Here is a 12,119-nt window from a genome sequence, read left to right on the forward strand (position 1 = left end):
GTAATGTATAATGTTATATTCTGAAAAGAAGTGATTAATGTTGCATTTAATACTCAAAAAATAAAGTCTCAGAGTTTCTTATTTAATCTATTTCTATATCTATTACTTCAAACGACTTTGTTTATAATCACATATTGGGGGCAAACTTATATCGATTTTATTTGACAATTTTTAAATTTTACCCATATTCTTGAAAGATAAATTACTGGTTTTATGATTCTAGATACATAGTCATTTCCTCCTAAGATATTATTCTACTATCTGTTGACCTTTATAGTTGCCATTGAGAAGTCTGCTAACAGTGGGACTACTAGAGATCTGTCTTTTTGGTGGTTTGAAAATATTCTTTTTGTTTTTGAGATTCTTTAATTTTCTTATCGTGTCTCTAAATGTTTATTTTAAATTGTTTTTAGAAGCTATTGTATTTCCTGTGTGTATACCTTAATTCCTATTCATCAGTTATGGAAAATTTAAAGATGAATAGCTCTTTAAATATTGCCTTTCCTTCATTCTCTTTCCCTGTGATCCCTTAAGTGAATATTAACCTTTATATTTGACCATAAAATCTTTGAGACTCTTTAAATTCTTTATTTCCTTTGCTCTCTTTGATGCATTGTGGGTAATTTCTTTAGCTTTATCATTCATTTTTTTTTTTTTTTTACAATGTATTCAGTTGAGTCTAAGCTGACATTTAGCCATGCATTTCTAATTAAAACAAATATGTTTTATTTCTAAGGTATAATTTTGAGTTATTTAACCTTTCCTGGTAATTTTTGAAAATACTGTGTTGGCTTGTTCTTTTTTGTTGCCCTAAGATATTTCTGTAAATATACCATGCATAGATATTCTACTGGGTCTTGCTGTAAATTCTAATTTATAATTTTCTACCAAGTATTAATCTTCTGTTGTTTTTATTTCTGCTTATTCACGAAGTCTTGTTTTTAGTGTGCCTATGAGCTTTATGAACTTATATGTGACTAATCTGTGGGAAATTTGAGACCCCAATTTGAAGGTACCTCTCTTTGGAAAAAATTGCATGTGATTTTGCTGAGAATTTGGTAGAATTACTGGCCTTGGGAAGACTTAGTTCCTGTGTAGGGTCCCAAGCAGAATCTGGGGTGTCAAGTTTAATTCTTTCCCTTGCAGAGTTATTGCTCATATTGTTTCAATTCTCTCTCTTAACTTCCAGAATGCTTACTACATTTGTTTACTTATTTGTTGGTTTATTTGGCTATTTGAAGTTTCTCTTCTTCTAAAACTATCAATGTGAAAGAAATTATACTCTGCAAGATATAGTTGTTTTGCTGTGGAAATGCCTCACTGTTATCTAGTCTACTAAATGGCTCAAAGTGGAAGTTTCCAAGGTTATAGCACTTTTGTCACAAAATTTCTATTTTTAGCAAACAAATATAAGAGAGTAGAAGTAAATTAGTAAGGACTCAATTTTAAAAAATAACACCGATTTTTAAATAGTTTGACTAAAATTAGATTTTTTTCAGCTTTATATTCTACATGGAATATGTTGCTATCAAGTCATTGTAATCTTAGATTCAATCAATTTAAATGGCCAAAACTATTATTAAACTATGCTTCTTAAGTTTACTTAAAATTAGTTCATCGATCTTCATAGGATAGTCACAAGAAAGCAACCTACCTACTAGCAACCAGGCTTGCTTGGCCCACTGAAAACACACTGAAAGTAATGACCTTTCATTATTAAAAAAAATATATTTATTGAATGCTTACTTATGTCTTACATATATTCTAAGTTATGGAGTTACACAGGTTAACGAAATAAAGTACATTACCATATCGTACTTACATAATAGTGGTGGAAGACAATAGCCAGTAAATAAGTAAATAAACAGGACAAATTAGAAATAAGAGCAATGAAGAAAGTAAAACAGAAAGTTATGATAAAGAGTGACTGAGAAGGAGTATAATTAACTATTTAGATTGTATTATGGTAGGAGTCATTATGATGATGACTTGGGGAGAGAGTTTGTATTGGTGGCATCAGCAAGTACAGTGGCCCTGAAGGAAAATGGTTCATGGCATGTCCCTAATGGACAGGAACAAAAAGAATGTCAATATGATTGCAGCATGGTGGTCTCTTCTTAAGAGTGTTATGACATTAAAGAAATAGGCAGGAAGGGAGATTTCAAATTAGGGTAAAGTGTTTGGATTATATTTTATGTGCAATGAGAAGATAGTTTTAAGTTGAATGATTATTTGTATATTTATGTATATATTATTTCTATAATATATATTCATATTATAAGTTATAATTATAAATTATATATTAATTTTCAATAAATTTATAATTATAATTATTTTAAAATTACATAAAATTATAGAAAATAATCATATTCACAAATTTTCAATAAATATTATATCGTTTTATCTCACATGGACTTAAGAACCACCACTGAAAATTGTTGAAAAGATACTTGAAAACAACAGATGGTTGTGAGCTAGTCAGATACCTAAAATGATATCTATTTACTGATTATCTTCATTAGGTTAAATATATGGATATTTTATTCTAAGAATCCTCTAGCTTCTCTTTTTAAACAGCTTTATCAATATAAAATTGACATAAACTACACATTTAAATTGTACTATTTGAGAAGTTTGGACATATCTGTAAACCTGTAGACTTATCATCACAGTCAAAATAATAATAAGATAGCCATGAACATTTTTAATCTCTTAATTCTTTTCCTGCTCTCTATCCCAGGCAAGACTGATCTGCTTACTGTCAATATGGATTAGTTCTATCACTGTATGTTAAAATTTTATGTAAATTAAATTACTCAGTATATACTCTTTACCTTAATTTCTTTTACTTAGGATAATTATTTTTTAAAGTATCCATGTTGTAGCAAGTACTGACAGATTGTTGCTTTTTATTGCTAAGGAGTATTTTCTTTGGATATACCACAGTTTATTGATTCACCTATCCATAGACATTTGGACTGATTGAAGATTTTGGCTATTACAAATAAAAGTACTTTTAACGTTTGTATACAAGTCTTTTTATGAACATGTGTTAATTTCTCTTAAGTAAGTACCTAGGAGTGGAATGGCTGTATAATAACTTTTTAAGAATTTGCCAACCTGTTTTCCAAAGTAATTATATTATTATTCCCTCCAACAGTATATGAGAGTTGAAATTTCTTCTCATCTCCAACATTTAATATGATTAGGTTTTTTAATTTTGGTCAATCTTGTAGGTATGTAATGGTATCTCATTGTCATTTTAATTTTCATTTCTCTATTGATTAATAATGTTGGTCATCTTTTCATGTACTTACTAGCTACCCATATACTTTGGTTAAATATTCAAAAAATTTCTTGTTTTAATTATATGCAATGTTGTCCTAGTAACAGATATTACAGAAGAATACTTTATTTTTATTTTTATTCCTTATCTTTTAAGGTCATTTATTTATTAATCCAACCATCTATTCAACATGAATGAATTAAATGTGTATATACCAATTTCCAAGCATCAGAGCTATAAATGAAGAGTGAGGTTCTGTACCTGCTCTCAATCAGCAGATACAAAAAATGTCAATTAAAATCCAATGTAATTATAATTCATTCCCCTCACTTAATATTTTAGTTTATAATTTACTTACATTATGCTTTCTATTAGGTTAAGAGACACGTATGATGTTAAGGTACATCAGATTCTGCCTCAGCTTTCAAGGAGTTTTCACTATCCTTGAGAAAGCAGACAGATAACTGGAAAGTATGGTAGCAGAAAGAAAATTTCCAATAAAAAGTACTAAAAATAAATGTTCCTGTAAATATTCAGAGAGGATTTCCTGGGAAAAGTTGGACTTCTAGCTTTTAGTAATTGATAAGAAAATGTTAACAAGTGAATTTTATGAAGAGATGTGATAAGTCAGGTGAGGAGCAGCAAAATTCTTTAAGTTTTTAAAGAACAAAAAGTGTACTGGGTTAATTGGGCTGGCTAGTTTCCTGAGAATCATGAGGATTCAGGATACACAATGTTATCCTGACCTCAGGCATTTGGTAATAAATGAACAATTTTTAGTGTTTAATAGGATTCTTGATTATACAAGATTGTCCTGTAGATTTTATAATCTCAGTTAAGGTAATAGTGCTCACTACAGAAAGTAAAGGAACAGAAAGTGAATATACCATGAAAAAAAATATTTTTAGCCTTATAGACATCTTTAAACTATACTCCACTCTGCTCTGGGAATTTTACTTTTTTTTTGCTTCATCCTGTAACAGCTAAAACAACATTCTGAAATCCTGAGGAAGTGTGATATCTGGCATGGTAGAGTAGGAGAATTTTTTAAGTCTGTGTGTGCTCTATGCTATATTGAATGGTAAGTGCTTTAAATTAGAAACTCTCTGGAAAAGGAGAGTCTGTTTTATTTTTCTATCAATTCAGTAAGTCAGAGGACTGGACTAGATATTGATAATATTTATTCTAATGAAATGGACTAGGAGATGTGAAAGCTTCAGACTCAATGTCATTTACTCACTAATATATAGCTTTATAAAAAAATCTTTTCATCTTTTTTTGTGTGTTTATGATATTATAAAGTGTTCTAGAGCTATCTGCTTACTACAAAAGTGAGATCTGAGAAGAACAAACTGCAGAAATAAATAATTATGCTTTGTGAATTCCTGTTTTCTGCAACTTTATATACAGACTTAAAAAATTATAATCAGAATATTTCACAGTATATAATATGACAGGGAGATTCTATTATAATCAGATTAAGAATAGTCACTTGAAGCAAATGAGAAACATTTATCTGAAGTGATTTTTAATATTTTTGATTAGTATTGACATTTTTGAATTATTAATTATAAAATTATACAAAATAGATTTGTTTATAATACCAAAAACAACTCTGTAAGAAGATAAATGAGACAAGGTTAAAGTTGCATGCACACATACACATATACACATACACACACTTAATGTGATGAAAAGCAAACACAAACTTTAGAATACAGGGGGAATATTATCAATTCATGCCCTAGAGATTAACTGGATAATATCAGACTCATTTATTTCATAGTAGTTATCTTCTAAAGAGGATAATTTGTTCTGACATATCCAAATCTACATATTTTAATATAGACTAGATGGTGTGCCTCACACCCAAATTCATATTTGAAACCTAATTCCTAATGTGATGGAAGGTGATCAGGTCATGGAAGCTAAGCCTTCATGAATGCGATTAGTAAGTGTGCTTAGAAACGAAGCCCCAGAGAACTTCCTCACCCCTCTGTCCTGTGAGGACACATAGAAAAGATGGTCATCTATGAACCAAGAACTGGCTCAAACCAGACACTAATTCTGCTGGCGTCTTGATCTTGGACTTCTCAGTCTCCAGTACTTGAGAAATTTTTGTTATTTATAAGCCACAGAGTCTGTGGTATTTTGTTATACCAGCCCAAACAAACTAAGACAATAACTGATTGTTCTAAAGTGCTAATATATTTTTGGACAAATTTCCCATGAAAGAATAATTCCTTTTAAAATTTTAGTTCCAGGTTCTTTAAGTTGTCACAGTGTTGAATAAGATGAGAGATTGGTCTGTGATCCAGCTCGAAAGGCCATTCCTTCTTGTACTTCAGAAAAGTGAAGTGAATTTCTCAGTGAATTTTTTCACATAGCTCTTTGCAAAAACAAAACTAGAATTCAGGTCTCAAGATTCCTAATTTGACATTCTTACCATAACAATACTCTTCTTTCTAACTCCTATTTAACCCCCACTTCCACTTTTATAACTCCTCTTTACTTGTTCAACAAATAAATTCAATAAATCCACAGTGTAAAATTTAGCCAAAGGAAGTGCTTCCTGTCTGAGAATAATTGGTACTGGTAAAAAGCTAGTTAATGTGAGCACATATGAAATACCAATAAAAAATTTGTTAGAAACCCTCTCATTTATGGTCTGTTGATTTTAACGAGGATGCTAAAATAATCCAATAGAGAAAGAATAGTCTTTTCAACATATGGTGCTGGGACAACTGGATATCCACATGCAGAAGAATAAAGTTTGATCCTTACCTCATACCACATACAAAAATTAGCTCAAAGTAGATTATAGCCCTAGATTTAAGAGTTTAAACTATAAAACACTTAGAAGAAAACGTAAGAGTAACTCTTTATGACTTTGAGTTTCTGCAGTGATTTCTTAGTTACGATATCAAAAGCACAAGCAACAAAAGAAATATTAGATAAATTGAACTAAATCAAAATTAAAATTTGTCTTATAAAACAGGGGTCCCCAAACCCCAGGCCTCGGGACTAGTATGGTCCGTGGCCTGTTAAGAACCAGGCCTCACAGCAGTAGGTGAGCGGCTGGCTATCCACTAAAGCTTCATCTGTATTTGCAGCCACTCCCCAGTGCTAGCATCACCACCTCAGCTCCACTTTAGATCATCAAGCATTAGATTCTCATAGGAGCACTGGTCTTGAGAAGGTTAGGGACCCTTGCTATAAAGGACAATATGAAAGTGAGAAGATGGTCTGATGAATGGGAGAAACTATTTGCAAATCATATATCATAAGGGAATAGTAGATCATTGATAAGAGATTACAAATATATATAAAACTATAAATATTTAAAAGTGGAATATAAACTATTCTGTAATAAAGTTAGCTGATAACTGTAATATACTTAGTTATATTTCATTGCATCATTCTCTTTTACTCTTAATATAAAAACTCTCTAGTTTAACCTTCTTATAATCTAAAATTGTCCATAATATGAGGAGCCATAGGCAATTTACCACTGAGTGCCATTTGAAAGTGTATAGGTAAGTAAGAGATTACAAGTAATTTGTATGATTTAACTAATTTTATTTTCTGTCTTTTCTACCCACCTCTCCACCTTTCCTTTTCATGGAAAGCCATGGATATAATAAATAGAGGAGACAAAATGGAAATTTAGTTTATTTAGCAAAGTAAATGTATTCCTTTTGGGGAAACTCCCCTAGGCCAAGCAGAATATTTTTTAAGCTATTGCCACCCACATTTTTATTATTTGCCAATTTGTTTCTTTGAAGTTTATCCATTGGAATAACGTATCACATATTCCACATTTTAAGTCAAAATTTAATGCAATATACACTAAATTTAAATCTGTAAATCTGATAGGAAAAATTTCAGTCCTCCTAACTACCTTCTTCACAACCTTGGCCACAATCCCTTAGTGGTCATTATGTTTATAATACAAACTTATAAAATGCCATTTTGTAAATAGTAAAACTTGTTTATAAACTTTGAGAGTCAGATGCTGAGAAGATACTTTCTGTTTGTAGATTTCTTCTTCAAATTATCTGTGTTTCTCAAGAGAAATAGGTTTTGACTTACCTCACATATGAATGCTTTTTTTCAAATGAGCTTTTCAGGTTTACTTGATTTAATAGCATTGTGTACAGTTTTATTGTGTTTAGGAATATGAATTTAAAGAATTCAGAATTTAAACTTTAAAGGAGGCATCTTATAAATACTGAGGTGGAAACGGAATTTTTCATGTTTGATTTTTCAATCTAAATTTTTGTTTTGTTTTTTTGTTTCGCCTAGGAATGCGTTTATTTTTTAAATAAGAAAGTAAATTATTTGAATAAGATCTTTTTGGATAATTTTGTCATAGTAATAAGGAAAACCTATTTTTTAGTCGGACCTCTCAACACAAAATGTTCTCCAAACAAAATTCAGGCATTCATAATACAGGTACAAGGTTATATGTGCTTGGTATATGTTATTTATTTATTTATATTTATTTATTTAAATTCAGCCTCATTTGCCTCAAGTGTTGAGATGCCTTGGACAAAGCATGAAGAACAAGGAATAATAATGGAGTTGAAAATAAAGACAAAAGAAAAATACAAACTTACTCTCCTAAGGTCATACATATTCATTAGAATTATAGTTGAATTTGGCTGCATATTTTTTGTCAAAATAAGAAAGGAGACCTGATCTCTTCCATCATATTCTCTGTTATGGTTTAAAAAGTATATTGCTTCCCATCATTTAATTTTCAAAGAAATTTTATATGGAGAAATTTCTATAGGGAATTAACAAATGATATGGTAATGGAGTTTTTGTAGTGACAAATTTATTTGATTAAAGAAGGCCTAACACTGAATCATAACTTCTGGAAGATGATTCTGGGTTTCTAAAGGTAATAAAATCCAAACATCTAATCTTCTGGTGGTTTGGCTTTATCCAGGGAAAGAATGCAGACTATATAGAAGAGTGGCTAGATTTTAGTTTCTACAAATCATCTTTTGTAAACCTACTTTATCAAAGAGATCAAGGCTCCTTTTCTAGAGTGGTGCCAGATAAGATTCTATAGGTAAAAATCTTGATTTGTTGGCTATTCTGGTAAGCTTTATTATTATTTGTTTGTGAAGAGTCCTAGATATTAGCAACTATATTTTCTTACTGGAACTTTTTAGTAGTGATCTGTGGAAGAACGTGAAGACTGGGAGATATTAAGATGAAGTGGCCATCTTTTTCAAATCCATGAGGCCTGTATGCCGGGAATTGTTCCTTTTCATAATGAATCAATTTTCTCTAAAATTAAATGTGATTAACCTCAATTTTTATATCCCTTTTTTAAAGGAGTATATCAGTTACAATGCTTTTGCTTATCAAAAGAAAATAATGCTATTTGGACTGGTATAAATATTACAGTGAATTTATTGGTAGGCAGAATTATGTGGTAGGAAGAATTCTAAGAAGATACCCCAAGATTTCCAGTCCCTGGCATGCACTCTTTTCTAGTTTTTCAGTTAAACATGAATCTAGATAGTGCTATGAAGGGATTTTGTAAATATAAAGTAAGTTCTCAAATAAGATGACCATACAATAGGGAGATTATCTGAGTGGTTTTGAACTGATCATATGAGTCTTTAAAAGTGGAGAATTTTTTCTGGGTGATTGAGAAAATCAGAGTTTTGAGGCACAAGAAAGATTTGAGCATCATTGCCTCCTTGAAGATGGAGAGGGCCACGTGGCAAAGATTTCAGGCAGCCTCTAGGAATTGAGAGAAATTCCTGGTTGACAGTCAGCAAAGAAATGGGGACTTTAGTCCTACAACCACAAGGAACTCAGTTTTTCAGACAACAAGAATGAGCTTGTTGTTGATAAAGTAGGTTTTTTTGGCGGTTTCCGGGGAATAACTGAGTCTGACCAGAAACCAGAAAATTGAGTTTAGTCTTGTTATATCCTGAGCATGATGTCTGTGGTGAATTTCTAAAACACAGAACAGTGAGCTGATAAATGGATGTTGTTTTAAGCTGCTGTGTGTGATTATTTGTTATGAAGCAATAGAAAACTAATACAGCTACATAACTGAAATTTCTAGTGGTAGGGTAGGGTGATCTTCAGATGTGATTTATAGAAGAGTTCTGGTTTCATTCCTCTGAAATTCTCATGGCTTTGTCACTGTGTTTTCCTCATAGGGGAAAACTGGCTGCAGCAGCTTCAGTTTCCTATCCACATACTCTACCTTCCAGAAGTAAAAAGATAACCTCTTCACATACTTTGGCACATAGCATTTCACAATCCACCTTGATTGATGCAGTTTGATCTCATCAATGGGAAACCTGGAACTGGCTTTGTGAGGCAACATAGGAAGCCAGATTTCGAAAGGGCCACTTGAGTGAGATTATATCACATTTTATACAAAATTTCTCATTTCTCCACACCTTTCATGAAGAGAAAAATAGCTCTCATGAGAGGAGCCTGATTTTTCTACTAACTCCATGATGATGGTAGAACTGTGATTCTCATTTATGCTTTCTCATATATTATGGCTATTGGGTAAAATACTCAGTTTCTCTACTTCCAGGTAGGTACCAGGACATTTCTAATACTTGGTTCTGGTCTTTTCCAAATTATTTACCCACTAAGTGTAAACTTCCAAAGTATGCTTATTGCTGATTAAATCAGACTGTAGTCCATTCCATTTTTCAATGACAAACAGTTATTCTTCCTACATTACAGACCATTTAGCTTACTAGATATTCTATCCAGAGTGTATGTATTTGTTTCTTTCTTAGCATATCAGAAATTTGGGCTTCTTAGACCAATATTCTGCACTAGGATGCTACATCACTCTATCACAGTATATAGAACGTTTCAGGGTAAACATGAGAATATTTTACATATCTGATTGACTTTTTTCTCACCCTTATTCCCAGACATAAATTTATTATTAGGTAGGCAGTATGAATTATTGACCTTAATATAACCTTAAAACTACTTTGAGAAACTGGATTGGTCAGAATGGTCTCTTGATAATTTTTTAAATAATTTCTAATGGGATAATCAAGTATATATCTTATCCATTTTCTTCTTAACATACCACAATATTATGATAATACTTTCAAATAAATTCTACTCATATTGTTTCTATTAACAGTTTTACTCTTACCTCCAACTCAGCAGCAGTCCACATAAAAGAGAAAATAAACATTTGCCTTCAAACTGGTGATAACTTTTTAAGGTCAAAAGTTGAAATGTCTATCATTAGTCAATTGACTCTACTATCTGATTACTGTCCAGGATGAATGATTTAAAATAAATCTATCTCAAATCCAAATCAATTTTGGAAGCTGTTTTTGATGTTTTACTGAATTAAACCCACAAAGTATCTGCAGCAATCCAATTATTCTAGATACCTAGACATATATTTTGCAACGTTTATCTTAAAGGATTCATCAGAAGTTATGTTGTGTAAAGTTAGAAAGTGTATGGGTGCAATGTTGAGATTATTTTATATATTTGCTAATTGTATAGGTTTTAAATGTTTTCCAACCAGATTAAAATTATCAGTACAACTTATCCATTGATGGAACAAGCCCAGAATTATTTCTTTAAGAAAATACTGGTGATAATCTCACATATTTTTTTCAATTTCTCCTTGTGTTGAGAAGCTGGATACTTAAGTATGGATAGGCATTCTCAAATTTTATTAGCAAACAGATATCCTACTCTCAGTCTGGCTGACAGTAGAACATATTAGATCTGTCAATCACTTATACCCAATAATCACCAAAAGCCTAGTTTTAAGAAATACTGTGTGCGATTCAGAATTAAGCTAGATGGTTACAGAAAACACTCTTCATCATATTGTTTTGGCTCAATTTTTTTCTGATAACTGTATTAGAAGATATTATAATACAGACTAATAAAACATGTTACAGACTTTACTTAGGGTCTGGGATTGAGGGAAGGGGTGGAATATGATCGATAAGGTTTACCACCTGGCAGTGTCCTCTCTATGAGAACCTATTGAAGATATTTCTCCTATATTTCAGTTCCAGGAAGATCTGAAAATTTCCTAGGCAATTGGTTTGTACAATTTTTTTGGAGAACATGAATGGCATATTTCATTGCTTTTTTTTTCCTCTTTGATTGCTGAAATTCTCAGAGTCTAGTCTTTAGTTCTCCTGTCCCTGACATGTATCTTACTCCAAATATTTCATTCGCTAGCCTTATTCTTAGCATTTCGTTCACTAGTCTTACTCCTACCTTTATTCTCCATTTGACCTCATTTTCTCATTCACTTTTTATCTCATCATATAGAATGTCCATACAATAAGTAGTGCTCTATTTGAAAAGATCATCCTTTCTGATGGAAGGTGCAGCTCTAGGAAGATGCCCTATAGGCAGGTGAAGTAGAAAGGGATATCTATTTAGCCAGCCAGATCAGCCAGCTACCCCTAGTGGTGAATACCTGTGCAGATATCTAAGGCAGAGTATCATCACAGCTATTATTCATTGTATTAGTTTGTTTGCTGTTTCCTCCCCCGCCCCAGAAAAGAGGCTATTCTCACACCTTTTAAGTAATGAAGTCTTTACACAGAATTCCAAATGCAATATAGCAAGACAGGTGTTTTAAATTAATATAGTCTATATCAGTAAAACAGAACTCCACATTTGTGTTATATTTCTAGACAGAAATAATATAAACATATAGTAATTAAACCACAATGTAGGTGCATGTATTTTTCATTGTATCAAAGTAATAGGTACTAGTTAATGTAATGGTTCTCTACCTTGGAGATTTTTTTTAAAATGCCAGGTCAATATTGATCTA

Source organism: Pteropus vampyrus, unplaced genomic scaffold (assembly GCF_000151845.1).
Source record: "Pteropus vampyrus isolate Shadow unplaced genomic scaffold, Pvam_2.0 Scaffold12, whole genome shotgun sequence".
Lineage (NCBI taxonomy): Eukaryota > Metazoa > Chordata > Mammalia > Chiroptera > Pteropodidae > Pteropus > Pteropus vampyrus.